This window comes from Oncorhynchus masou, chromosome 6, assembly GCF_036934945.1.
Source record: "Oncorhynchus masou masou isolate Uvic2021 chromosome 6, UVic_Omas_1.1, whole genome shotgun sequence".
NCBI classification, from domain to species: Eukaryota; Metazoa; Chordata; class Actinopteri; order Salmoniformes; family Salmonidae; genus Oncorhynchus; species Oncorhynchus masou.
Genome location: NC_088217.1, coordinates 67,696,504 through 67,724,372, shown reverse-complemented (window position 1 = coordinate 67,724,372; position 27,869 = coordinate 67,696,504). Strand labels below are relative to the sequence as shown.

Sequence of the window (27,869 nt, the reverse complement as noted above, 5' to 3'; positions counted from 1 at the left end):
TCCAAAGTTGTGGCAAAATGGCTTCAGGACAACAAAGGCAAGGTAATGGAGTGGTCATCACAAAGCCCTGAACTCAATCCTATAGAACATTTGTGGGCAGAACTGAAAAAGTGTGTGCGAGCAAGGAGGACTACAAACCTGACTCAGTTACACTAGCTCTGTCAGGAGGAATGGGCCAAAATTCACCCAAATTATTGTGTGAAGCTTGTGGAAGGCTATCAAAAACGTTTGGCACAAGTTCAACAATTTAAAGGCAATGCTACCAAATATGAATTGAGTGTATGTAAACTCTCTTCTATTATTCTGACATTTCACATTCTTAAAATAAAGTGGTGATCCTAACTGACCTAAGATAGGGCATTTATACTAGGATTAAATGTCAGGAATTGTGAAAAACTGAGTTTAAATGTATTTGGCTAAGGTGTACAGTGCCTTGCGAAAGTATTCGGCCCCCTTGAACTTTGCGACCTTTTGCCACATTTCAGGCTTCAAACATAAAGATGTAAAACTGTATTTTTTTTGTGAAGAATCAACAACAAGTGGGACACAATCATGAAGTGGAACGACATTTATTGGATATTTCAAACTTTTTTAACAAATCAAAAACTGAAAAATTGGGCGTGCAAAATTATTCAGACCCTTTACTTTCAGTGCAGCAAACTCTCTCCAGAAGTTCAGTGAGGATCTCTGAATGATCCAATATTGACCTAAATAACTAATGATAATAAATACAATCCACCTGTGTGTAATCAAGTCTCCGTATAAATGTACCTGCACTGTGATAGTCTCAGAGGTCCGTTAAAAGCGCAGAGAGCATCATGAAGAACAAGGAACACACCAGGCAGGTCCGAGATACTGTTGTGAAGAAGTTTAAAGCCGGATTTGGATACAAAAAGATTTCCCAAGCTTTAAACATCCCAAGGAGCACTGTGCAAGCGATAATATTGAAATGGAAGGAGTATCAAACCACTGCAAATCTACCAAGACCCGGCCGTCCCTCTAAACTTTCAGCTCATACAAGGAGACGACTGATCAGAGATGCAGCCAAGAGGCCCATGATCACTCTGGATGAACTGCAGAGATCTACAGCTGAGGTGGGAGACTCTGTCCATAGGACAACAATCAGTCGTATATTGCACAAATCTGGCCTTTATGGAAGAGTGGCAAGAAGAAAGCCATTTCTTAAAGATATCCATAAAAAGTGTTGTTTAAAGTTTGCCACAAGCCACCTGGGAGACCCACCAAACATGTGGAAGAAGGTGCTCTGGTCAGATGAAACCAAAATGAAACTTTTTGGCAACACTGCAAAATGTTATATTTGGTGTAAAAGCAACACAGCTCATCACCCTGACCACACCATCCCCACTGTCAAACATGGTGGTGGCAGCATCATGGTTTGGGCCTGCTTTTCTTCAGCAGGGACAGGGAAGATGGTTAAAATTGATGGGAAGATGGATGGAGCCAAATACAGGACCATTCTGGAAGAAAACCTAATGGAGTCTGCAAAAGACCTGAGACTGGGACGGAGATTTGTCTTCCAACAAGACAATGATCCAAAACATAAAGCAAAATCTACAATGGAATGGTTCAAAAATAAACATATCCAGGTGTTAGAATGGCCAAGTCAAAGTCCAGACCTGAATCCAATTGAGAATCTGTGGAAAGAACTGAAAACTGCTGTTCACAAATGCTCTCCATCCAACCTCACTGAGCTCGAGCTATTTTGCAAGGAGTTTCAGTCTCTCGATGTGCAAAACTGATAGAGACATACCCCAAGCGACTTACAGCTGTAATCGCAGCAAAAGGTGGCGCTACAAAGTATTAACTTAAGGGGGCTGAATAATTTTGCACGCCCAATTTTTCAGTTTTTGATTTGTTAAAAAAGTTTGAAATATCCAATAAATGTTGTTCCACTTCATGATTGTGTCCCACTTGTTGTTGATTCTTCACAAAAAAAATACAGTTTTATATCTTTATGTTTGAAGCCTGAAATGTGGCAAAAGGTCGCAAAGTTCAAGGGGGCCAAATACAAGTACAAGGCACTGTGTGTAAACTACCGACTCCAACTGTAACGATCTCAATGCAGCAACAGACAAAAAAGTCTCTCAGACATAGAGACAGACATGTTATCATGTTGGTGCACTGCACACCTGATGTAGCTCAGAAAACCAATCAAAATGTGTTAAACCTTTTTTTTTAAACGAGGCAATATTCAACACTGCATGTTTGGTGTGTGTGTGTGCCCCAGGCCCAGTTTCCTGCCCATGGACTGACTGGTCTGAATTATTTATCCCTGTGTGTTTATGGGTGCTGGCCACTCTCAAATTAAACAGCCTTGACAGCTTACCTCTCGTGTGTGTGTGTGTGTGTGTGTGTGTGTGTGTGTGTGTGTGTGTGTGTGTGTGTGTGTGTGTGTGTGTGTGTTTTAGATGTATGTTACTGCATTAGCGAGAGAGTGTGTGTGGCATGAGAGAGGGCAAGAGAGCAAGAGGTGTATCCTGGAACTAAATATATGGCCTGTCCCCTCCTCCCACACACACATGCATACCCACAACCACAACTTGTTTCTTTATCAAAAACTAAAGCAGGAAATACCAGTGACATGCTCAATATGGAAGTGGTCAGATGACGCAGATACAAAACTACAGAACTGTTTTGTTACCACAGACATGAATATGTTCCAGGATTCATCCGATGGCATTTTTGATTTATTATATATCTTTTATTCCTTTATTTATCTAGGCAAGTTAGTAAAGAACAAATTCATATTTACAATAACGGCCTATCAAAAGGCCTCCTGCGGGGACAGGGGGCAAACTGCCCTCCAGGACACCTACACCACCCCATGTCACAGGAAGGCCATAAAGATCATCAAGGACAACAACCACCCGAGCCACTGCCTTTTCACCCTGCTATCATCCAGAAGGCGAGGTCAGTACAGGTGCATCAAAGCAGGGACCGAGAGACTGAATAACAGCTTCTATCTCAAGGCCATCAGACTTAAACAACCAGGACTAACATTGAGTGGCTGCTGCCAACATACTGACTCAACTCCAGCCACATAATGGAAAAATGTATCACTAGCCACTTAATATATTTACCCTACATTGATCATCTCATATGTATTTTTACCTTTATTTTACTAGGCAAGTCAGTTAAGAACAAATTCTTATTTTCAATGATGGCCTAGGAACAGTGGGTTAACTGCCTGTTCAGGGGCAGAACGACAGATTTGTACCTTGTCAGCTCGGGGATTTGAACTTGCAACCTTTCGGTTACTAGTCCAACGCTTTAACCACTAGGCTACCCTGCTGCCCCATATATATTGCATCTTGTCATCTTTATGTAATGCATGTATCACTAGCCACTTTAAACAATGGCACTTTTATATGTTTACATACCCAGAATTACTCATCTTATATGTATATACTGTACTCTATACCATCTACTGCATCTTGCCTATGCCGTTGTGTACCATCACTCATTCATATATTTTTATGTACTTATTCTTCATCCCTTTACACTTGTGTGTATAAGGTAGTTGTTGTGGAATTGTTAGGTTAGATTACTCGTTGGTTATTACTGCATTGTCGGAACTAGAAGCACAAGCATTTCGCTACACTCGCATTAACATCTGCTAACCATGTGTATGTGACAAATACAATTTGATTTGATTTGGATTTTTTAAAATTAAATAAAAAATATATAAATATAGGGCAAAACACGCATCACGACAAGAGAGACAACACAACACTACATAAAGAGAGACCTAAGACAACAATATAGCAAGGCAGCAACACATGACAACACAACATGGTAGCAGCACAAAACATGGTACAAACATTATCGGGCGCAAAGGGCAAGAAGGTAGAGACAACAATATATCACGCAAGCAGCCACAACTGTCAGTAAGAGTGTCCATGATTAAGTCTTTGAATGAAGAGATTGAGATAAAACTGTCCAGTTAGAGTGTTTGTTGCAGCTCGTTCCAGTTGCTAGCTGCAGCGAACTGAAAAGACGAGTGACCCATGAATGTGTGTGCTTTGAGGACATTTAACAAAATGTAACTGGCAGAACGGGTGTTGTATGTGGAGGACGAGGGCTGCAGTAGATATCTCAGAATCTCAGATAGTGGGGAATGAGGGCTTATAAAGAGGGCTTTATAAATAAGCATCAACCAGTGTGTCTTGCGATGGAGATACAGAGATGACCAGTTTTGGATGAGGAGTATGACACATCAGTCACCGGCTTCATCAATAAGTGCATCGACGACGTCGCCCCCGTACTTACATACGCCAACCAGAAGCCATGGATTAGGACAAAGAATGAATCACACTAAGGTACTGCATCACAGTGCTTGAGGCGTCACTATAAATCCGGGTTCGATCCCGTGTCCAGGAGACCCATAAGGCAGCGAACGATTGGACCAGCATCGTCCGGGTTAGGGGAGGGTTTAGCCAGCCGGCATTTCCTTGTCTCATCGCACTCCAGCGACTCCTTTGGTGGGCCGGGCACCTGCACGCTGACTTCGGTCGCCAGGTGCACGGTGTTTCTTCTGACACATTCGTGTGGCTGGCTTCCGGGTTAAGTGTGCAGTGTGTCAAGAGGCAGTACGGCTTGGCAGGGTCGTGTTTCAGAGGACGCACGGCTCTGGACCTTCGCCTCTCCCGAGTCCGTATGGGAATTGCAGCAATGGGACAAGACTGTAACTACCAATTGGATATCACGAAATTGGGGAGAAAAATGGGTAAAACTATACAAACTCCATTGTTGGTTAAAGGGTTTGTAAATAAGCATTTCACGGTAAGGTTGTATTCGACGCATGTGACAAATACAATTTGATTTGTTAGATCACAAACGTGTCTGCAACTGTTACTGCACAAACTGAACACCAATCCATCAGACATAGTTCATGTACAGTGTAGGCCAACAGTATAAAGTGTCCAGTTGTGTGCTTTAACATCTGAATCGTAACATGTTCCACTTCTGTACCCCCCTGACTGACATGGCATCCCCCTCTGTGTTCAGTAGCTGTGAACATCTCTGTCACACACAGTCATCCCGCAGGGTGTACCCTTGTGATTCTAGGTGTGAGATCGCTGTCAACAGACAGACAGACAGACAGACAGACAGACAGACAGACAGACAGACAGAGACAGACAGACAGAGACAGACAGACAGAACTAAATAGATATATTTTCCTGTCTGTTCTTGGAACGACTGAGGTATATTCTGCACAGCAGGGCTGTATTCATAAGGGCATGCAACTCAAAGTGTTTTAAACATTTTGCAATGGTGAACAGAAGTCCCACCCTGTTTCAGTCGTTTTTTTCCCCGTTTGATGCCTAGTGAACACATCCCAATCTTCCACGGCTGGGGAGAGAGACAGAGGAGCCCGTCGAGTGTCGAGTGGTTAATCTACCATCACCCTTTGGGGACCCACCACCCCCAGACCACCAATCATGTGTCTCCGTCCCTCCCTCCTCACACGGACAGTGTGAGACCGGACCCCACCCCTGCCCTTGAGAAACCCCTCCCCGTTTTTCAGCACATTTGATTATATCATGTCCCTGGAAGCAACGAAGCTCTCTCTCTGTCCCTTTACCTGTGAGTGGTCCTTACCACTTTTGTTATGGCTCTCATCAAAAAGAAAAGTTTTATATTGACAGTCATCCAGGTTCTTGTTCGAATCACACACAGCATGTCACCTGCTAATGAGTAGTAGGTAAAGCCACGCACTGTTGTCCAAACTCAAGATGACAAATGACAAATGAGCTACAAATAATGTCATGCACATAAGGTACTTTGTATAATAATATGCCAACATACCACGGCTAGGATAGCGTATGGGTCGGATTAAAGAAAGCTCTGGTCAATCAAATCCTCTCTCTCTCTCTCCCATCTTTCTATCTCCTCTCTCTCTCTCTCTCTCTCTCTCTCTCTCTCTCTCTCTCTCTCTCTCTCTCTCTCTCTCTCTCTCTCTCTCTCTCTCTCTCTCTCCCCGGAGTCACCCGTATTCCAGAGCCTTTGAGTAAACCCCTCTCCGCTCCCTGCGTTGCCATAGGAACGGCAAGAGACAGGTTCACGTGTCATCTTCCTTCAGATTCCTCCTGGCTCTGGTGTGAATTTATATTCATGCACAGCATCAGCCCTGTATACAACACAGAGACACACACAAGACACACTCTCACACACAGGCGTTCTTACAGAAAAAAAAATACAATTATCTTCACAGATATACACACATCTAACACACACACACACACACACACACACACACACACACACACACGAACACACACACACATTGTTTGTGGTCAGGAATAGCCATGGGCTCTTCCTAGACTTACTATCGTAGTCCTGGTGCACAGACACAACTAGAGGAAGAGACTTAACCAGCCCCGACCTAATCACAGCTATATGATTAAGTAATGACTGTCTCCCCCTCCCTCTCTTTCTCTGTTGCCAACTCTAAATATAGGCAGGCGGGAACACTACTTCCTGGGTTCATATTGCTCTCGCCTGCAGATAATTATGTTTAATTACCCTCGCCACTAATTTGATGTGATGATCTCCCTCCGTCTCTCTGTGTGCATTTCTTTGATGACACTCCGCCGTCCACACAGTGTCGAGGGCTCTCGCTCCCTCTCTTTATCTCTCGGTCTCCTATTGTTTCTCCTGCTATTTCAGACCCATTTGCAGGGATAAGCATCTGGAGACAGACAGAGGTTTTATTTTGTGTGCTCATTTTCAATGGGTTAAGAGGAGAGTGGCTCTGGAGACAGTGACATTGCTCTCTCGCTGTTTATAAGAAGCTTATAAGAGGTACATCACAGCGATAGGAATTAAGATGTAGAGGGAGAGAGAGGGAGAGAGAGGGATGGGTGGGGGTGAGAGAAATGGGTGGGGGTGAGAATGGAGAGGAAGCTGAAGCATATTCGAGTCATCCATACCACCAGCTTTGCTATCATAAGCTAAACCCAGGCATTGACAGGCAGATATTTTTCATGACATACCTTTACATAACATTTAACATGCACACACACTTGCTTTCTTTCGATTCTCTCTCGCACATGCACGCACACACACAAAAAAAGACACACTCAGAAAGAAACACGCACACCACCCCCCAGAAACATCACACTGAGCCTTTTGGCCTGAGAGACTGACAGAAAGAGAGAGAGTGAGTGAGAGTGAGAGTGAGAGTGAGAGAGGGAGAGAGCACCCGGCCTCACCCTTCTAAAATCTGAAGTTAAATGTCTACTGTTGGCTGATGATCTGGTGCTTCTGTCCCTAACCAAGGAGGGCCTACAGCAGCATCTAGATCTTCTGCACAGATTCTGTCAGACCTGGGCCCTGACAGTGAATCTCAGTAAGACAAAAATAATGGTGTTCCAAAAAAGGTCCAGTTGCCAGGACCACGAATACAAATTCCATCTAGACACCGTTGCCCTAGAGCATACAAAAAACTATACATACCTCAGCCTAAACATCAGCGCCACAGGTAACTTCCACAAAGCTGTGAATGATCAATCTGAGAGACAATGCAAGAAGGGCCTTCTATGCCATCAAAGGGAACATAAAATTCAACATACCAATTAGGATCTGACTAAAAATGAATCAGTTATAGAACCCATTGCCCTTTATGGTTGTGAGGTCTGGACTCTGCATGCAGAATTCTGCAAAAATATCCTTATAACATAAAACACCAAATAATGCATGCAGAGCAGCATTAGGCCGATACCCACTAATTATCAAAATCCAGAAAAGAGCCATTAACTTGTACAACCACCTAAAAAAAGTGATTACCAAACATTCCATAACAAAGCCATCACCTACAGAGAAATTAACCTGGAGAAGAGTCCCCTAAGCAAGCTGGTCCTGGGGCTCTGTACACAAACACAAACAAACCCCACAAAGCCCCAGGACAGCAACACAATTAGACCCAACCAAATCATGAGAAAACAAATAGATAATTACTTGACACAATGGAAAGAATGAACAAAAACAAACAGAGCAAACTAGAATGCTATTTGGCCCTAAACAGAGAGTACACAGTAGCAGAATACCTGACCACTGTGACTGACCCAAATTTAAGGAAATCTTTGACTATGTACAGACTCAGTGAGAAAAGCCTTGCTATTGAGAAAGGCCGCCGTAGGCAGACCTGGCTCTCAAGAGAAGACAGGCTATGTGCACACTGCACACAAAATGAGGTGGAAACTGAGCTGCACTTCCTAACCTCCTGCCAAATGTATGACCATATTAGAGACATATATTTCCCTCAGATTACACAGACCCACAAATAATTCAAAAACAAGTCCAATTTTGATAAACTCCCATATCTATTGGGTGAAATACCACAGTGTGCCATCACAGCAGCAAGATTTGTAACCTGTCGATACAAGAAGAGGGCAACCAGTGAAGAACAAATACCATTGTAAAGGCAACCTATATTTATGGTGATTTATTTTCCCCTTTGTACTTTAATTATTTGCACATCCTTACAACACTGTACAGTATATAGACATAATATGACATTTGAAATGTTCTTATTCTTTTGGACGTGTAATGTTTACTGTTAATTTTTTATTGTTTATTTCACTTGCTTTGGCAATGTAAACATATGTTTTCCATGCCAATAAAGCCTCTTAAATTGAATTGAGGGAGGGAGAAAGTCCCATGCAGTCTCTCGGCCAGACACGTCACGCTCTCTCACCTCTCCTCCCCTCCCCGTGGGCCACTTCACCAGAGCTGACCTATATCCCGAGGGGGTGGCAGGCTGACTCAGGTCCTGGGTTGAGTCCCCTCAGCCTGCCTGCTGCCACCACACAGCGGCCACACAAACGGGCCCAGAGCCATGGGGCAGGGGCACGTCTGCTCGCTGCATGGGGACGAGTAGGGGGACGAGGAGGAGGGTGTTTTTTTTTGTGTCTGTAACATGGACCCCGTCTGGGATGGGCCCTGGCCGTCACCATGGCGACCCTCCGACACAGAGGGTCTCCGTCTGGTCTGGGCGATAGACAGCAGACCCTGTCTCTGTCCGCGTCCACACAGCCATTTATCTCTATGACGATGAAAGCATTGATTGAGGCATGACGCATTGCAAGTGCCTCATCATCATACAGCTAACACGCTAGCAGTAGATCTGTGACTGTGCAAGTGTTATTTCCTGTGTGTTTGGATGCAAGTTGTGACACATTTTATAGAGCTGTAAAGAAAGGACACAGAGATATGGATATGAATTAGGTGTGGATAAAACAACAAAGCTAACGTAGCTAACAGCTAACCTGTTTACAAAAGGGCCAAGTGTCCTCTTTACTCAATGTTCCAGTAAACCAACAAGGTTTTAGCCCATGGAAAGCCTCAGGCCAGACTGGAGCTGCGTTTGAAAAACAACATTGGCGCTTTGGCTTGTTGGGAACACAGCGCGGTTAGCGTGATTAGCTCATGCATGCACTCCTGTGTCAGTCAGAGCGTACAGATCAATGCTAAACAAGTACTGCCTCCACTAACGTCATCGACTTACTGGGGCACAAAGAGAACAATGTTGAGGGGAGCTAGTGTCCATTCACACCAGGGTTGTGTTCATTAGGGCACACAACAGATTTGGTTTTGTACGTTTCGCAACTGAAAATGTCAATGAACGCTGATCGTCATCACCATCAATACATATAATCAAGAGCACATACATTTGCGTGCAACCACACTTTACAGTGCAAGGAACCTTTTTTGTTGTTGTTGAAAATGTCAAGGTTGTCTTTAACATACAGAAATAATTTACCCTGGCTGGTGTGGCTGTTCATTGTTTGAGCTAGAAAAAACCCCCACCCGAGCTGGGGGAGGGAGGCAGAGGGAGAGAAGGAGCTAGGGGAGGGAGGCAGAGGGAGAGAAGGAGAGGGGGGCAGAGGGAGACAGAAGGAGAGAGAGAGAGAAGCAGAGGGGGAGAGGGCAGGAGAGACACATACCCAGCAGCCCTCTGTGACGCCCTGTTTTGACAGTCCAATACTGCTGCAGCTCTGAGCGTCGTTTACCTACAGTGGAAACATTATTGATCGTACAGCCAACCTGTGCTGAAAAGGTTTCAAAAAACGTTTTGTCTTACTTTATTTAGCTAGCTAGCTTGTGGAGTGTCTGTGTGTTTGTGTGTATGTGTCCTGCTGGGAGAGGAATGAAACCTTGATAGAAATTATGACAAATATTACTGGCAAGGGCTACAGGGAGGGTTTTGGGAAGGTAATCACACCAGGTTGAACACAATATTGGCTTCTGGCGAAATGGGCTCTCTGGGTTTTCAATGGGATTTCAGTTGTGTGTCACATCATCTCGAATTTTCAGCGTTAGGTTTCGGCAGAATTGAAACCACTTATAGATTTGGTTTAGTTTATTTAGCATAAACACAACTCTAAATTACTAATCCTCAGAACTACTAATACTCTCAACACACCTTGGCCCGCATTCTGTTTCACTGTAAAGACAGATGTTTTACCCCAGCTACTAGGCTATATGCCCTAAATACCTCTTAAAAGCTTGATAAACACTGCATAACTGCCCCTGTCTTTCGAAAATAGAATAGCTCTTGTCCTTCCTTTGAAAAACCCTCTTAGTGATACACTGTTATGTTACTAGCTCTGAAAACAAAAGCAGGCCACCCAGAGTCTGGATCTGAACAACTAACGCAATCTTCTCTTTGGCCCAATCACCTTCTTATAGAGCAAAATAATCTGGTAAAATGGCCTCCTAACTCTGGACCTAGATTAAGACTAGTCCTGGGTTAAAAATGATGTTCCATGGAGAATCCCCATTGAAATAGCTTTTTAGTCGAGAACTAGATTTACATAATCTGTGTACGGGAAACTGGCCCTGTTCTTTAGGCTAGATTGAATTATCAGCATAGTTATTCTCCGTGTGCTTTGGATGTTCTGAATCTGAACTTTCTCATTTCATAGTCCATTTCCTCCTCAAAGTACAACAAAGTGCTGGAACACGGGGCTTATCCAAACAGTGAATAGTTCAAGTTTATTTTCACATACTAACTAAGGAGCAGCTCCAAAGGCCAGGGTTCCACGAAGCCGTGGGCCAAGTAAAGCACAGGACGTTGAGTCGAGAGCCAAAATCCCTTGGGCTTTGGAGTCACACCCACAATGCATTGCACGGAGGTGTGGTGAGAGCTGGCCTGTGCTGATCTATGGGACCAATAGTATGTGGGTTTGATGGATCAACATCTAACGTACCGGTCTCTGCTTTTTGATGAGGGCTACCATGGGGATACAGCCCAACAAGCCCTTGGTGGAACCACGATTGAGTTACAGAAAGTCAGGCCGGCGTCTGAATTCACCAGAAAGAAGAAGAGGAGGTGAAGGAAGGGAGGAGGGTCAGAGGCAGGGAGAGAGAGAGAGAGAGAGAGAGAGTGAGAGAGAGACACAGAAGAAAGATAGCAGACAGTGAGAGAGCGTGAGCGAGGGGAAGTTGAACGATAGAGAGTGAGAGAGGGGAGGGAGAAAGATAGAGAGTGAGAGAGGGGAGGGAGAAAGATAGAGAGGGGAGGGAGAAAGATAGAGAGTGAGAGAGGGGAGGGAGAAAGATAGAGAGAGAGAGAGAGAGAGAGGGGAGGGAGAAAGATAGAGACGCAGAGTACAGACCGGAGAGAAAAAGGGAGGGAGGATGATAGCAGAGAGATAGAGGGATAGAGAGAGAGAGGGAGAAAAAAAAGAAAGAGAGATGGGAAGAGAAAGAGAGAGTAAGAAAGAGAAAAGACAACAGGAGGAGAGAAAGAGATGCACAGCTGCGCCTGTTCCCTGTGCTCTCGGAGGAGCCGTCACCGGCACAGCTGCGCCTGTTCCCTGTGCTCTCGGAGGAGCCGTCACCGGCACAGCTGCGCAGATGCTAGTGTGATCTGCTACGCTGAGCAGAAGCATTACTGCTCTGCACCACAGCACGCATACACAAACAGACAGACACCCAGCACATGCATACAATATACACACGCAAACACCACATATCCACACGACATTCCCACTGCAAATACAAGACATGATCTAGCAAACGAGGACCCTCGCTGACACAAGATTAGCTCGTCATCCACCCAAGCAGGTTGATATTGATTGTCATGAACCTTGCCCTGGAGGCAAATCTGAGCGATTTCCACGAGATAGGCCAGCTGCAGAGTCAAACTTGGCTATATCGTAAAGATTCATGAAAACAAAAATGTGCTTTTTGGTCTTAATTTAAGGTTAGGGTTAAGGTTAAAAATCTGATTTTTTTAAACTTTTTTGATTGTGGCTGTACCAGCTAGTCACCAGAACTGCCTCCAGGTCAAGATTCACAACAATAAATACCAACCTGCTCCACGCAACCCCGCAGCCAAAGTCACGACACACAATACACCCCCTTACACAGTAAATCCATGTGGGACAGTTGTCTATGCCTGTATGGGGTGCATGAGCGTATAGGAGCCTTGAGATAGGAGTAGGATGGAACATAGCACAGTGCTTATCATTCACAGCATGAATGTGGCGGGGGGGGGGGGGGGGGGCCCTGCCTTGCTAGTAGTACACTCTGTACAGTATAAGGAGATATCGTATTGGTAGCTGAGGTTGAGATAAGTGCTGAGAGCAGGGTGAAGGGGCTACAATGTGTGAGAGAGGTTTAAAAAATGATGCTAACCGTTGTTCCTGCAAGTACAAAGTAACGGGTAGAACGTGTGGCTCCAGTGACTCCTCACGGAGACTACGAGGTGACCTTTGCTGTGCCGGAGCAGCACAAAAGGACTCGACCTGTGATGTTGACACACACACACTACCTGTGGCACTGAGAAATGCACCTGTTGCCATGGGAGACGATGTGTGGTTTAGGAGTGTATATAACATGCTCTATGTCTGAATGAAAAGCCCTTGTCCTTGAGGAAGGCATGGGGATCCAGTGAATCGAATGATAATTACATTATTATCCGTGACGAAGCTGTGTCATAGCAGATCTGTGAGAAGAGATGGACAATTGTCAGGGTTCTGATAGCGTTTAGCTCAGTAGGCTCACAGTTTTGAGGCACATAGGAGACCTGGGTTTCGAACCCAGTTGTTCACACTTGCCAAAATAATCAACGAAGTGGACTCTGGACATGAACAGGACCATTAATCAGCTGAACCGATCTGAATCAGCTCTAACATTGGTTGTCATATCAGATTGGAAAGGATCACAGCACTTTGACTTTCCCGATCCTCTCTCGCTATGCTCTTTTTACCGTTATGCACCTACAGCAGCACATGCTGTCCAGGAATCTCCCCCTCTCCTCGTATCTCTCCCTCTCGCTACATGTCTCGGTGAGTATGTTGTTTTTTCCCAGATTCAGAGTACCTTCCTGCCCCTTTTCCACATGTGCCTCTGTGTGTCTCCCTGGGGGTATGTGTGTTTGTGTACATGTGTGACAGACAGTGAGAGATATTGGGGAAAGTCGCTCATCACCTCTCTCACACACACACACACACACACACACACACACACACACACACACACACAGGATAAGAGTCATTAGCATACTTCCAGAAGCTTCCATGGACCAATAAACATCACCAGTCAAGCAAGACTGCTTTGAATTCATCACAGCCCCCTCCCTTCTCCCTCTCCTTCCCTCCCTCCTTTTCTCCAGTCCTTTTTGCTACTTGTATATTGTGAGCGCTGGGCTCCCTGATGACTCGCCCTCCTCCCTGATGACTCACCCTCCTCCCTGATGCCTGCTATCCCACACCGCCACCAGTGCCACCACCATGGACCAGAGACCAGCAGCCAATGATCTGGTTTAACCTCTGCCCAACCAGGAGGCTAAGGCACCACAAAGCACTAAACCAGGAACCTGACCTCCACACAGCAATTCTAGATTTTGATCCCGTGTCATTAGTTTTACATTTTTCTTTTCAGACCCTCTCTCTCTCTCTCTCTCTCTCTCTCTCTCTCTCTCAGATTTCCCAAAATGCGAAGCGTATCAAATTCTCCTGTGGCTCTGTGCATGTGAATTGAAGAGAGAGGAATGTAATAGAGCAGTATAAATCCTGGGGAAATGGGAACCAGATCCAACATGCAGACACAGTCAATTATGAAAATAGAGCAGTAATGATCCCAAAGCAAAGGGGCAGGTATTATTTCCATGTGACTGTGACGAACCAGAGGGGTTCTAGGAAAGAAGTGGCACTGAAATGGAAGAGACATCACCACCTTTTACTGTAGAAGGCTTTGTATCGGCATCCTGTGTGTGTGTGTGTGTGTGTGTGTGTGTGTGTGTGTGTGTGTGTGTGTGTGTGTGTGTGTGTGTGTGTGTGTGTGTGTGTGTGTGTGTGTGTGTGTGTGTGTGTGTGTGTGTGTGTGTGTGTGTGTGTGTGTGTGTGTGTGTGCGTGCGTGCGTGCGTGCGTGCGTGCGTGCGTGCGTGCGTACGTACGTACGCTTGTCTAATATGCTGGCGAAGCTGATTCCTCACCCATGCGGAGTCCATTAATTGGAACTAAAGTGCAGGTCTGTGCCGATATCACGGAGCGCTAACAGCAAATAGATCAGCATTACAGGCCTACCACTGGAGTAGCACCATCATTTGCGCCAGCTATATCAGTGCAGCCATGGAAAAGTCACAAAACATTCCAGCCACTGAACAACAGCACTATTTCGAAGAGAAAACGACCCTTTTACTGTCCTGCCTTGTTACGGCTCTAGCAGTTAGCTGCAGAGAATATACTATCCTATTATAGTACTACATGGGAAAGCCAAGGTCAGTCCAAAGCCAGCGTTGTGATCTAATGTGCTGTACACATTCACAGAGGTGGTCATTGTCTCTCTCCTTGATCATCACCCATCTGTGTTGTGTTCATTAGGGCACATAACAGGAAACCCAAGTGACTGTTTCTTATTGGACCAAGTCCAGGTAGTCCCTCTTTGTTTTAGTTTCTTCTGTTTGGTGCCTAATGAACACATCCCTGATGTGTACAGAGCAGGAGACTATAGCAAGGTTTCCTACAGCTGTGTTCCATCGTGGAGAGAACTCTCTCCCAAATTAGATTTCCCTCGTCTGCTGGCATCTTGGCATTGAGCAGAGCCACGAGAGACCATTGACGATAACAAACAAACACCAGAGCAATGCATCTCGAACAAGAACTGAGACTAGGGCTGTTGCGGTGACCGTATTACTGCAACACCGTCGGTCACGAGTCATGAAGGCAGTCAAATTCCATGCGACCGTTGAAGGTAATTAGGCTTCTCCAAGCTCTGATGGTCAATAGTAGCCTACAAACTTCCTAACAGACTTGTACACAGCACTCTACTGTCCCTCGAATCACTCTGACATCAATGGAAATGTATCGAAAATCTAATCAAACACTTCATGAGAGCCCATGAGCTCATGTTGCGCAAAGTTTCTATAGGCTATGCAGTTGGGGGAGAAAACAGAGTGATGGCTTCTACTAAATAGAGGAGGATCCCATCAGCTTTCTATAGGCTAGGTCTACTATTTATTTCTCAACGTTCCTAATATTAAGCACATTTAATATATTTACAACAGGAGTATAGCCTTCCTGGCTGGCATGAAAATAAACCACAGGGAAAAGCGTCCTCCATTCACTATTTAAGTGCAAAGATTACATTTTGTCCCACTGCCCCTGTCTCTATACAGGTGCACGATAATGGTCCATTCTTAATCAAAACAAATTTCGCACATACAGTGCCTTGCGAAAGTATTCGGCCCCCTTGAACTTTGCGACCTTTTGCCACATTTCAGGCTTCAAACATAAAGATATAAAACTGTATTTTTTTGTGAAGAATCAACAACAAGTGGGACACAATCATGAAGTGGAACGACATTTATTGGATATTTCAAACTTTTTTAACAAATCAAAAACTGAAACATTGGGCGTGCAAAATTATTCAGCCCCTTTACTTTCAGTGCAGCAAACTCTCTCCAGAGGTTCAGTGAGGATCTCTGAATGATCCAATGTTGACCTAAATGACTAATGATGATAAATACAATCCACCTGTGTGTAATCAAGTCTCCGTATAAATGCACCTGCACTGTGATAGTCTCAGAGGTCCGTTAAAAGCGCAGAGAGCATCATGAAGAACAAGGAACACACCAGGCAGGTCCGAGATACTGTTGTGAAGAAGTTTAAAGCCGGATTTGGATACAAAAAGATTTCCCAAGCTTTAAACATCCCAAGGAGCACTGTGCAAGCGATAATATTGAAATGGAAGGAGTATCAGACCACTGCAAATCTACCAAGACCTGGCCGTCCCTCTAAACTTTCAGCTCATACAAGGAGAAGACTGATCACAGATGCAGTCAAGAGGCCCATGATCACTCTGGATGAACTGCAGAGATCTACAGCTGAGGTGGGAGACTCTGTCCATAGGACAACAATCAGTCGTATATTGCACAAATCTGGCCTTTATGGAAGAGTGGCAAGAAGAAAGCCATTTCTTAAAGATATCCATAAAAAGTGTTGTTTAAAGTTTGCCACAAGCCACCTGGGAGACACACCAAACATGTGGAAGAAGGTGCTCTGGTCAGATGGTGGTGGCAGCATCATGGTTTGGGCCTGCTTTTCTTCAGCAGGGACAGGGAAGATGGTTAAAATTGATGGGAAGATGGATGGAGCCAAATACAGGACCATTCTGGAAGAAAACCTGATGGAGTCTGCAAAAGACCTGAGACTGGGTATGGAGATTTGTCTTCCAACAAGACAATGATCCAAAACATAAAGCAAAATCTACAATGGAATGGTTCAAAAATAAACATATCCAGGTGTTAGAATGGCCAAGTCAAAGTCCAGACCTGAATCTAATCGAGAATCTGTGGAAAGAACTGAAAACTGCTGTTCACAAATGCTCTCCATCCAACCTCACTGAGCTCGAGCTGTTTTGCAAGGAGGTATGGGGAAAAAATTCAGTCTCTCGATGTGCAAAACTGATAAAGACACCCCAAGCGACTTACAGCTGTAATCGCAGCAAAAGGTGGCGCTACAAAGTATTAACTTAAGGGGGCTGAATAATTTTGCACGCCCAATTTTTCAGTTTTTGATTTGTTAGAAAAGTTTGAAATATCCAATAAATGTCGTTCCACTTCATGATTGTGTCCCACTTGTTGTTGATTCTTCACAAAAAAATACAGTTTTATATCTTGATGTTTGAAGCCTGAAATGTCGCAAAGTTCAAGGGGGCCGAATACTTTCGCAAGGCACTGTATATTATTTAGTATATGTAAAGACGAAATTAAATCAAAAATAGTCTGATGGGTCAGAATATTAGCCTATCACTTGTGTTATATATTATCGCTTGTGAATGATGCCCATTATAAGAAACAATGCCTTTTTTTGTGACTTTTTCTAATCATAGTCAAACACCTCATGTAGCCAGCCCATAGGCCTACATGTTTTAATAAGGTTTGTATCACAACTAAAGTGGCCAAAGATCTTCTTAAAATTAAGCACATTAATCCGCTTTATGGCAGGTGTAGAGCCTAACTGGCATCAGTGGTGTAAAGTACTTAAGTAAAAATACTTTAAAGTACTACTTAAGCAGTTTTTTGGGGTATCTGTACTCTACTTTACTATTTATATTTTTGACAACTTTTACTTTTACTTCACTACATTCCTAAAGAAAATTATGTACTTTTTACTCCGTACATTTTCCCTGACACACAAAGGTATTCGTTGTATTTTGAATGCTTAGCAGAACAGGAAAATGTTCTTATTTACTCACTTATCAAGAGTGAGTGGTCATCCCTACTGCCTCTTATATGGCAGACTCACTAAACACATGGTTCGTTTGTAAATTATGTCTGAGTGTTGGATCGTGCCCCTAGCTATCTGTAAATAAAATAAAAACTAGAAAATGTGTCTGTCTGCTTTGCTTAATATAAGGAATTTGAAATGATTTATATTTGTACTTTTACTTTTGATACTTAAGTATATGTTGTCATTTTTTAGGTTTGACACTTAAGTATATTTAAAACCGAATACTTTTAGACTTTAACTCAAGTAGTATTTTACTGGGTGACTTTCACTTTTACTTGAGTCCTTTTCTATGAAGGTATCTTTACTTTTACTCAAGTATGACAATTGGGTACTTGTTCCACCACTGACTGGCATACATAAGCAATGCGTGAGTTTCAAGTTTGGGGAAGATCATTTTCACCAATAAAGTGCACCTTTATAATAAAAGCATTACATAGTGAAAAGGGGACTCTTTGGATTGATTTTGGTCAATGTGGTTACAGAACAACACAGAGAAGCAGACAGAGGACAAATAATGTATGGACAAGGGAGAGGAATAGTTGGACCAGGGAGGGGAGTAGCTGGACCAGGCAGAGGAGTAGCTGAACCAGGCAGAGGAGTAGCTGGACCAGACAGAGTAGTTGGACAAGGGAAAGGAGTACCTGGACCATAAAGAGGAGTAGCTGGACCAGGCAGAGGAGTAGCTGGACCAGGCAGATGAGTAGTTGGACCAGGCAGAGGAGTAGTTGGACCAGGCAGAGGAGTAGCTGGACCAGACAGAGTAGTTGGACCAGGGAGAGGAGTAGCTGGACCAGACAGAGGAGTAGCTGGACCAGGGAGAGGAATAGTTGGACCAGGGAGAGGAATAGTTTGACCAGGGAGGGGAGTCGCTGGACCAGGCAGAGGAGTAGTTAGACCAGGCAGAGGAGTAGCTGAACCAGGCAGATGAGTAGTTGGACCAGGCAGAGGAGGCAGAGGACTAGTTGGACCAGGCAGAGGATTTGCTGGACCGAGCAGAGGAGTAGTTGGACGCACGCACGCACGCACGCACACACACACACACGCACACGCACACACACACACACACACACACACACAACTAGAGGATGCCGATACAAAGCCTTCTACAGTAAAAGGTGGTGATGTCTCTTCCATTTCAGTGCCACTTCTTTCCTAGAACCCCTCTGGTTCGTCACAGTCACATGGAAATAATATCTGCCCCTTTGCTTTGGGATCATTACTGCTCTATTTTCATAATTGACTGTAGCTGGACCAGGCAGAGGAGTAGTTGGACCAGGCAGAGGAGTAGCTGGACCAGGCAGAGGAGTACTTGGACCAGGCAGAGGAGTAGTTGGACCAGACAGAGGAGTAGTTGGACCAGGCAGAGGAGTAGTTGGACCAGGTAGAGGAGTAGTTGGACCAGGCAGAGGAGTAGTTGGACCAGGGAGAGGAGTAGTTGGACCAGGGAGAGGAGTATTTGGACCAGGGAGAGGAGTAGCTTGACCAGGCAGAGGAGTAGTTGGACCAGGACAAGGGAGAAGGAGAGGTAGGGGGAGAGGAGTAAGAATGTGTGGTGGTGTTCAAAGGAGAGTAAGAGCTGTTGCCACGGATGAAATAAGGGCCACCATCATAGACCATGTGATAAACCATGGACTATCACTGAGACAGACTGGTGAAACAGTCCAGCCTAATACCATGGTCTATCACTGAGAGAGGCTGGTGAAACAGTCCTGCCTAATACCATGGTCTATCACTGAGAGAGGCTGGTGAAACAGTCCTGCCTAATACCATGGTCTGTCACTGAGAGAGGCTGGTGAAACAGTCCTGCCTAATACCATGGTCTATCACTGAGAGAGGCTGGTGAAACAGTCCTGCCTAATACCATGGTCTATCACTGAGAGAGGCTGGTGAAACAGTCCAGCCTAGTTACCATGGTCTGTCACTGAGAGAGGCTTGTGAAACAGTCCAGCCTCGTTACCATGGTCTATCACTGAGAGAGGCTGGTGAAACAGTCCAGCCTAATACCATGGTCTGTCACTGAGAGAGGCTGGTGAAACAGTCCAGCCTAATACCATGGTCTGTCACTGAGAGAGGCTGGTGAAACAGTCCAGCCTAGTTACCATGGTCTATCACTGAGAGAGGCTGGTGAAACAGTCCAGCCTAATACCATGGTCTGTCACTGAGAGAGGCTGGTGAAACAGTCCAGCCTAATACCATGGTCTGTCACTGAGAGAGGCTGGTGAAACAGTCCAGCCTAATACCATGGTCTATCACTGAGAGAGGCTGGTGAAACAGTCCAGCCTAATACCATGGTCTATCACTGAGAGAGGCTGGTGAAACAGTCCAGCCTAATACCATGGTCTATCACTGAGAGAGGCTGGTGAAACAGTCCAGCCTAGTTACCATGGTCTATCACTGAGAGAGGCTGGTGAAACAGTCCAGCCTAGTTACCATGGTCTATCACTGAGAGAGACTGGTGAAAGAGTCCAGCCTAATACCATGGTCTATCACTGAGAGAGGCTGGTGAAACAGTCCTGCCTAATACCATGGTCTATCACTGAGAGAGGCTGGTGAAACAGTCCAGCCTAATCTCAGACGGTCAACCGTGGCTTCTATTATCCAGAGTTTTCAACGAACCAACAGGTAAGTAATGCATTTCACAAGAGCTTCTTCTATCATTACTGTTGCTATGTCTCACAGGAACTGTAGGGCACCAATCCCAATGCAAATATATTTGTTGTATTTTTGTTCCTCTAAAGGACGCTAATGTCTTCCTCCCTCTGGGGGAAGAGGAAAGCTCCCCAGTGAAAACCAAGACCATTGTAGGATTGGTCATTGCTGACAATGCAATAAAACTGAGAGATATTCAGACCAGAATTGTAGAGGACAACCTGGTGTTTCACAGTGTGGAAAGCATCAGTCTGACCACCATTGGCTCGGACTCTGACCAAACACAGAGTTTGAATGAAAGTTTTACACAGTTCCTTTTGAAAGGAACAGTGAGTGGGTCAAAGAACTCCGACACCAATACGTCCAGGATTGGTGTCTGTCCTTTATTTCTTGTTCTATAGTGAGTTTTACACTATGCTACATGTTAACATGAGTTACAGTACATACAGTAGGACATACTGAAAAGCATTTACACATACTGTGTTTTGATTTATTTCAGAGAGTCATGGAGTTGGAGACTAATCAGACCCTACTTGAAATAATGTATGTAGACGAGGCAGGGTTTAACCTGGCGAAAACACGTCGGTGGGGAAGAAACATCATCGGGAAAAGGGCCACCGTTGATGTGTTGGGTCAGAGAGGAGCTAATATCACAATGTGTGCTGCATTCTGGAGTGCTGGTTTGGTCCTGCAGAAATGCCAGATTGGTTCCGACAACACTGAGCGCCTTCTTTTGTTTTGAGATGACCTCCACCAACAACTGGTGCCAGAAGCAGAAAGGGAACAGCTGGGAGGAAACATGAGGACATGTGTGATTGCATGGGACAATGTAGCATTCCACCATTCACATGCAATCACAAACTGGTTTGCAGCCCATACCATTTTTAGCTTTTTGAAATGTAGAGTTGGTATTTAATGAACAAAATGTGGTTTTGAGCAGAAAATTAACTATTTGGCTAATTGTGTGATGTAGGTGTGTTGCTGTGTTAAGAGTTTAGAAAAGTATCTTAAAGTATAGGTAAATGCTTGTAAGCAATTGTAAAAAAAAACTGCAATAACTCCAAATTAAGCATATAGGAATACCTATTTCTTTTGTTAATAACCGCTCAACACAGAATAGCCGCACGTGCACACTCCCTCAAATTGTTTGGAGAAAATATTATTTATATTTTATTCAGCTTTGTTCGGATGTATTTTTCATCCTATAAAATAATCGAAGCAAATCGTGTCTGCTAAATTAACAAGCGCAGCCCACAGCCATATGGCATAGCTAGATCAGGGCCTAACATAAGGACAACTCTGAGTATGCTTTTATGTACTTCTGAAATAGTCTACATTTTCACATCATGCTTCTTTAGACCTGTCTAAAATAAATAATGGATTTATTGTGACGGTGTGGGCTATATTACATGGATTTATTCGACTTTTGAAAATGTAGATGTTCCAACGGTCTGCATCAGTGGCTTGAAGGCTGTGTGTGGAAGCCAAAAGATGCTGAATGTGTGTGTGTGTTAATTAACGCTCAATTATCATGAGGCCGACAGTTATTTGCTTGATAATCCCCAGTTATTTGCTTGATAATCCCCGGCTGACTAAACTTCGTGACCGCCACAGCCCTAGTTGAGACAGCAGCACTGCTAATGTTATGCGCTAATGCTAATGCTATCGCTAATGTGTGTTCCCCTGCATTATCTCTCACCTGCTCCGAGTACTTTTGTAGAGCCCACCCAGGTGTGAAGAGCCTCTTGTACAAGCACATGCTTTGTGTGCTGTAACGTGCCTGATAGAGATGAAGTGAAGCTGGGGAGTTCAACCAAGTCTTGTGTGCTATTATTTAGCTAGCATCGGTGATATCACGCTGAAGAGCTCTGAAAATAGGCCAACTCAACTTAATGTCGGTTTGACACTTGAGGAAGGTGGCAACTCTATAGAGTAGACACAGTCCTCAACACACACCTTGATAACTTATGAAGAAAAACACACTGGAGATTCACTCTGAGTGTTTACACTGTATCGGAGGTGCTAAGTGTTTTCAAACGACACACCATGCAAGCTGATTCTTTCGTGGATATCGCCATTTGAGATTGACACAAAACCTTGCCTGTCCTTAAAATACAGCATAAACATTCTCAATGCACAGTGTGGTTTCCCTTCATTTACAATTGGTTGAATTCTGGCTCAAGCCTCCTTAGACATTTCTCAGTAGCATTACTTGAGGGAAGTTTTTCCCCAGTGACAGAGGCTTAGGTAGATGTCAGGGACTTATGGTCTTTGTAGAGAGAACTTGGGCTGTCTGGACAGCCCCTGTACTCTGTGGAGCCATGCAGCTGAATGAGTTCAGCAGCCATCTCAGACAGACTGGCTGGAACACATGGGGAAGTCATCAAGCAGAGAGAGACTGGGAGATAATCTGACCATCGGAGTGAACTAAGAAAAATGATCCAAACACTCATCTACCACCTATACTTCTGACCCTGCGTTCATCAACCTGTCTCTCTCTCTCTCTCTCCTACCCCTCAGTCCGGTCCTGACAGAGTAGGGAGCTGAGGCCAAATGTCTGATTGCTGTCTGCCCATCCAGCAGAGCTCCTCTGTTTCTCTCCTGAACCACAGCCATTGATCCTTCTATCAATTATTGGATCCTCTGCTCGTTTTTCCTTGAAATTGCTTAGCTATAGCACCGGTAAATTTGTCACCACTTTGGGCAGAAATCCATGTTGATTACCGGGCCTGTTGATGGGGGATGGGTCCCCGAGGCCAGGCTGTGCTGCAGGGCTTACAAAGACTCTTTCTCACTACCCTCTTCTCCAATAGCCAGCGCTAGCTTAATACATGAACCCGAATCAGGGCACAAAAAGGTGCGGTGATTATGCCGAGGGTGTGTAGTATGCTCAAATATAACTGTGATGTGATTCACTCTGGTTTCCAGATTGAAGCGACAATCTCAGCAGTTGCATGATTCATGGGAATCATCTCTCTGCCATAGACCGCTCTAAAAATGCAACTGTCTTTGGAATGTCGTCATCCCCCCCAAATACACAGCCTGATGGACACCTCCAAATGAACCTCCTAGAATCACCATGTCTTCAAGTTAAGTCCCCAGTCTACATTCTCATTCTAAAGTTATTTCTGCTGACCAAAAATTTGCTACGGAACCCCCGGGACATAATGAAAATATTGCGAGCGTTCATTCTCACATCCTGGCATTAACTAAACTGTCATCTAACTAAATGCTTTTTTATGTTTGCAGTGGAATATTAACTGTTGCTGTAATATAGGCATAATTTATGCATTAGATATTTGACAACTGTGAAGAATAAACCCATTTATTCTGTTGCACTCTCCCCAGTGAACTATCCCTTTCAATGATAGAATTTCCCTCGTTTTAAACCCTAGAACTCATGAACTATCCCTTTCAATGATAGAATTTCCCTCGTTTTAAACCCTAGAACTCATGAACTATCCCTTTCAATGATAGAATTTCCCTCGTTTTAAACCCTAGAACTCATGAACTATCCCTTTCAATGATAGAATTTCCCTCGTTTTAAACCCTAGAACTCATGAACTATCCCTTTCAATGATAGAATTTCCCTCGTTTTAAACCCTAGAACTCATGAACTATCCCTTTCAATGATAGAATTTCCCTCGTTTTAAACCCTAGAACTCATGAACTATCCCTTTCAATGATAGAATTTCCCTCGTTTTAAAACCTAGAACCCTTTTTTTTCTTTTACCTAATTACTCAGTATGATTTTTTTAACTGATTCTACAGCAGTATCATTTTTGTTTCATGCCATTTCCTGTTGTATAGAGAAACAGACTTAAGTTGCATTCTCGAGGTCATATGCAAATTCATAAGTTGCCAAGTCTGCCTTTTTTTTGCGTAACAAAAATGCTCACAACCTATTCGCTTTTCCTACTCTGAAAAATGTCCAGAGAAATACGCTTAGAAAAGTTTTTTTTTGTCTTGAACACACAAAATGTGTCTGTGTCACAGCGGCACAAATATACTCTATCAACAAATCCAAGTACTCTTTGATGCATTATTAGGTCAAGCTTACACAAATAAAGCACTCATGATTGCCCACGCTCATTCATTCAGTGCTCATTTACTTCTATTTAGGTGAGTTAGATGTAGTATAAACGGCAGTTAACGCAGGTAGATGATTTCTTCTCAGTTTTTTGACATATTAAAATCCTTTTAATGAATTGCTTGAATCAACTGGAAGTGAACTCTGCCTCTTATACTGTAGCACTGACTCCACAGTGTGAATTTAAATCCCTTTAAACGACTACATCTTTGAAGCTGATGTCTGAGGACCCAGACAGGAATAATGTAGAATAGAGTGTATTTCTCCTCTCCTCCCCTCTCAAGTTTTTAACTTTTAATGTCACGTGCACAAGTACAGTGACATGCCTTTCTTGCTCGCTCTAAACCCACCAATGTAGTAATCAATATCCTAAAAATAACATAAACAAAAACACATGAGAAATAAATCAAAAATACGAAATAAGAAGAACACGAGAAGTGAGGAAGCTATATACAGGGTCAGTTCCAATACTATATTTCCAATGTGCAGGGATACTGGAGTGACAGAGGTAGACATATGCAGAAGATGACTTTGCATCCGGATACATGATAAACAGAGTAGCAGCAGGGTACGTGATGATTGTATGTGAGTGTGTGTAGAGTCAGTATAAACGTGTGTGCATGTTGTGCGTGTGAGCAAACCAAATGTGTGTGTGTGTAGAATCCTGTGAGTGTGCATAGAGACAGTACAAAAATAAAATAAAGGAGTCAACTCAGATACTCTGTGGAGCCATTTTGTTAGCTATTTTGCAGTCTTATGGTTTGGGGATAGAAGCTGCTCAGGTGCCTGTTGGTGTCAACGCTGTTGCACCGGTAGCGCTTGCCGTGCGGAAACAGAGAAAACAGTCTATGGCTTAGGTGGCTGGAGTCTTTAACGATTTTCCAGACCTACTTTTCACACCACCTGATAGAGAGGTCCTGGATGGCAGGGAGCTCGGTCCCAGTGATTTACTTGGCTTTCCGCACCATCCTCTGTAGTGGCATGAGATCGAGGGCGGTGCTGTTGTCATACTAAGCAGTGATTTAGCCAGTCAAGGTGCTCTCAATGGTGCAGCTTTTTGAGGATATGAAGGCCCATGCCAAACCGTTTCAATCTCCTGAGGGGGAAGAGGTGCTGTCGCGACTTCTTCATGACTATGCGCGTGTGTGTGTGGACCATTTTAAGTCACAGAGGAACTTGAATCTATCTACCCACTCCACTGCAGCCCCATCAATGTGTAGGGTTGACCGGAGATGAACTGCTTCTCCTAGTGTTTAGGAGAAATAATACTGTGACGAAAATGACATGTTGTCTGCATAATCAAATAACACTCAGCTAAGACACCCATGCATATCCCCAGGGGTCTCTTCACAGTCCCCAATTCCAAAACAAATGAACGATAACGCACAGTTTTATACAGAGCCATGATCGTATGGAACTCCCTTCCATCTCCTATTACTCAAGCAAACAGCAAAATTACCTTTAAAAAACAGATGAAAGAACAACTCATGTTTGGTGTTTATTTGTGGACTCGAAGGAAAAGTAGATACTGATTCTGCAAAAGCTAAATGGGATCCAATGAAAGAAAGAAACATACTTCATTCTATCATGTCCTCTTGACAGAGAGGACTTCCTTTGACTCAGGACCAGAGTGAAGAAAAACAATCATATCAAAGACTGACAGCAGCACCTCTCAGATTAGATATACTGCTGAATTGGGAGAGAATGGAAATGGCCAAATAATTCCAAAAACAAATGCCTATACAATCACATTGGTCAACTAATGTTATGGTGAACTAAAGTCACTGTGAACCATTATTTGAAACGAATCAGAATTGAAGTCAAGGAATCAAGCAAAAAAAAGATATATATTTCCTCCACAAAGACATTGTGTATAAAATTCGAATGCTTTTCTTTTGTATACGTTTTGATTCCATCTGAATCCCAACAATGGTACACAGTTCACTCATTGAATCGTGTGTTGAATGTTAACCAAGTGAATATGACAGACAATCTCAGAAAGATGAACCCCCCCCAAACTGCCATTCACTGCTAGTGCCTAACAAAGACTCCGTATATATAAGATGGAGAGTTCTAATTCTCAAGATACAATGCAGCTGTGGACAAGCATCATAACATGAAAAGGGAAGAGAGACAGAAAGGAAGGAACGGAGAACCAAAAATCACAGCAGACTTTTTTTTCCTAATCTAACCGCTGGTTGTGTGAAATCTGCCCGCTACCCACATACTCACTTGGTTCGACAGACATAGACCCCCCCCCCCACCCCCAAAAACCCTCAGGGGCAGATAGGTCCACCCTACCCCCCACACACTCCCCCAACATTGTGTTCAGCCACAACCACAAGTGACAAAGCTGACACGGAGAGGGCGGTCTCATTGTCTCACCTCTGTCTCACACATGGAAATGGGGAGATCTCAGGCGGTTCTCCCTCCCCACCTACCTAACACCCTCCCTCACCGCCGTTACTCTCTCTGTCTCACACACAGAGGGTCAGACTATCATAGAGGGGGTTATCCCATTTACAGACTAATCAATCCCACATTCCAAACCACACTGACAATCTCACACACACACACTGCTGTTTAAGCACGCTTTGCCACACAGCTAGTACAACAACACCATGCAATTCACCCAGTAGCTTCCCAACTCCAGCCTCCACCCCCACAAACCCCTAAATACAACTAACCCCTGGAAATAAATAAAAAACAACCATAGCTGAAGGAACACACACAGAGACTACTCACCCAATCAGCCTGTGCTGCTGCAGCTCTCTTCTCCTCACTCGCTCTCTCCTTCCCTCGCTTCCCCACTAGCGCGGACACAAAACATCTAGAGGAGCGCTTTGGTTTCATTTGTTTGGTGTTTTTCTTCTCTTTGGGCTTCTTACTCCCCACTCTTTTGTCCTGGACGGTGAAAAAGTGCACACAAAGACTTCTTCCTCCTCGCAACCCCTGGTCCCCTCTAGCATCTAGACACTAGGACAACATCAAAGCAAATTGGGGGGGTGACACTTCAGGGGCCTATTGTCTCTGCATGGATCTGTTTTTCTTGCAGCTCCCCCCTCGTGACTCGCCGCCACTTGGTACAGTCCGGGCATTCACGCCAAGTAGCTTTCACACATGGTGGAGGGGAAGCTTGTCTCAAGCAATTGCTGACAAGCTGCAAACAAGACAGCCCCCACACAAACACACACACTCACAGACCCCCCCGTCTCTGTCCTCTCTGCCACTTGCTCTTTATCCCCCACTATTCAGGTTGCCCCTCCTCTCCCTCGTTCTGCGAGTAAGCCTCCCAGTCTCTGACCTGCTCACGCACACACACACACTCACACACACACACACACACACACACACACACACACAC

The 27,869-nt window shown here is 44.3% G+C and overlaps 1 protein-coding gene across 1 annotated transcript in view; it reads right to left on the bottom strand.

Annotated features, from left to right (window-relative positions):
- Nucleotides 1-27,503, bottom strand: part of LOC135542484 (B-cell CLL/lymphoma 9 protein-like) — a 110,022-nt gene extending 82,519 nt beyond the window's left edge. Inside the window, exon 1 of the mRNA XM_064969464.1 lies at nucleotides 27,251-27,503. The gene's annotated coding sequence lies outside the window, so the exon portion shown is untranslated. The remainder of the gene's footprint in view (nucleotides 1-27,250) is intronic.
- Between the last annotated feature and the right edge of the window lie 366 nt (nucleotides 27,504-27,869).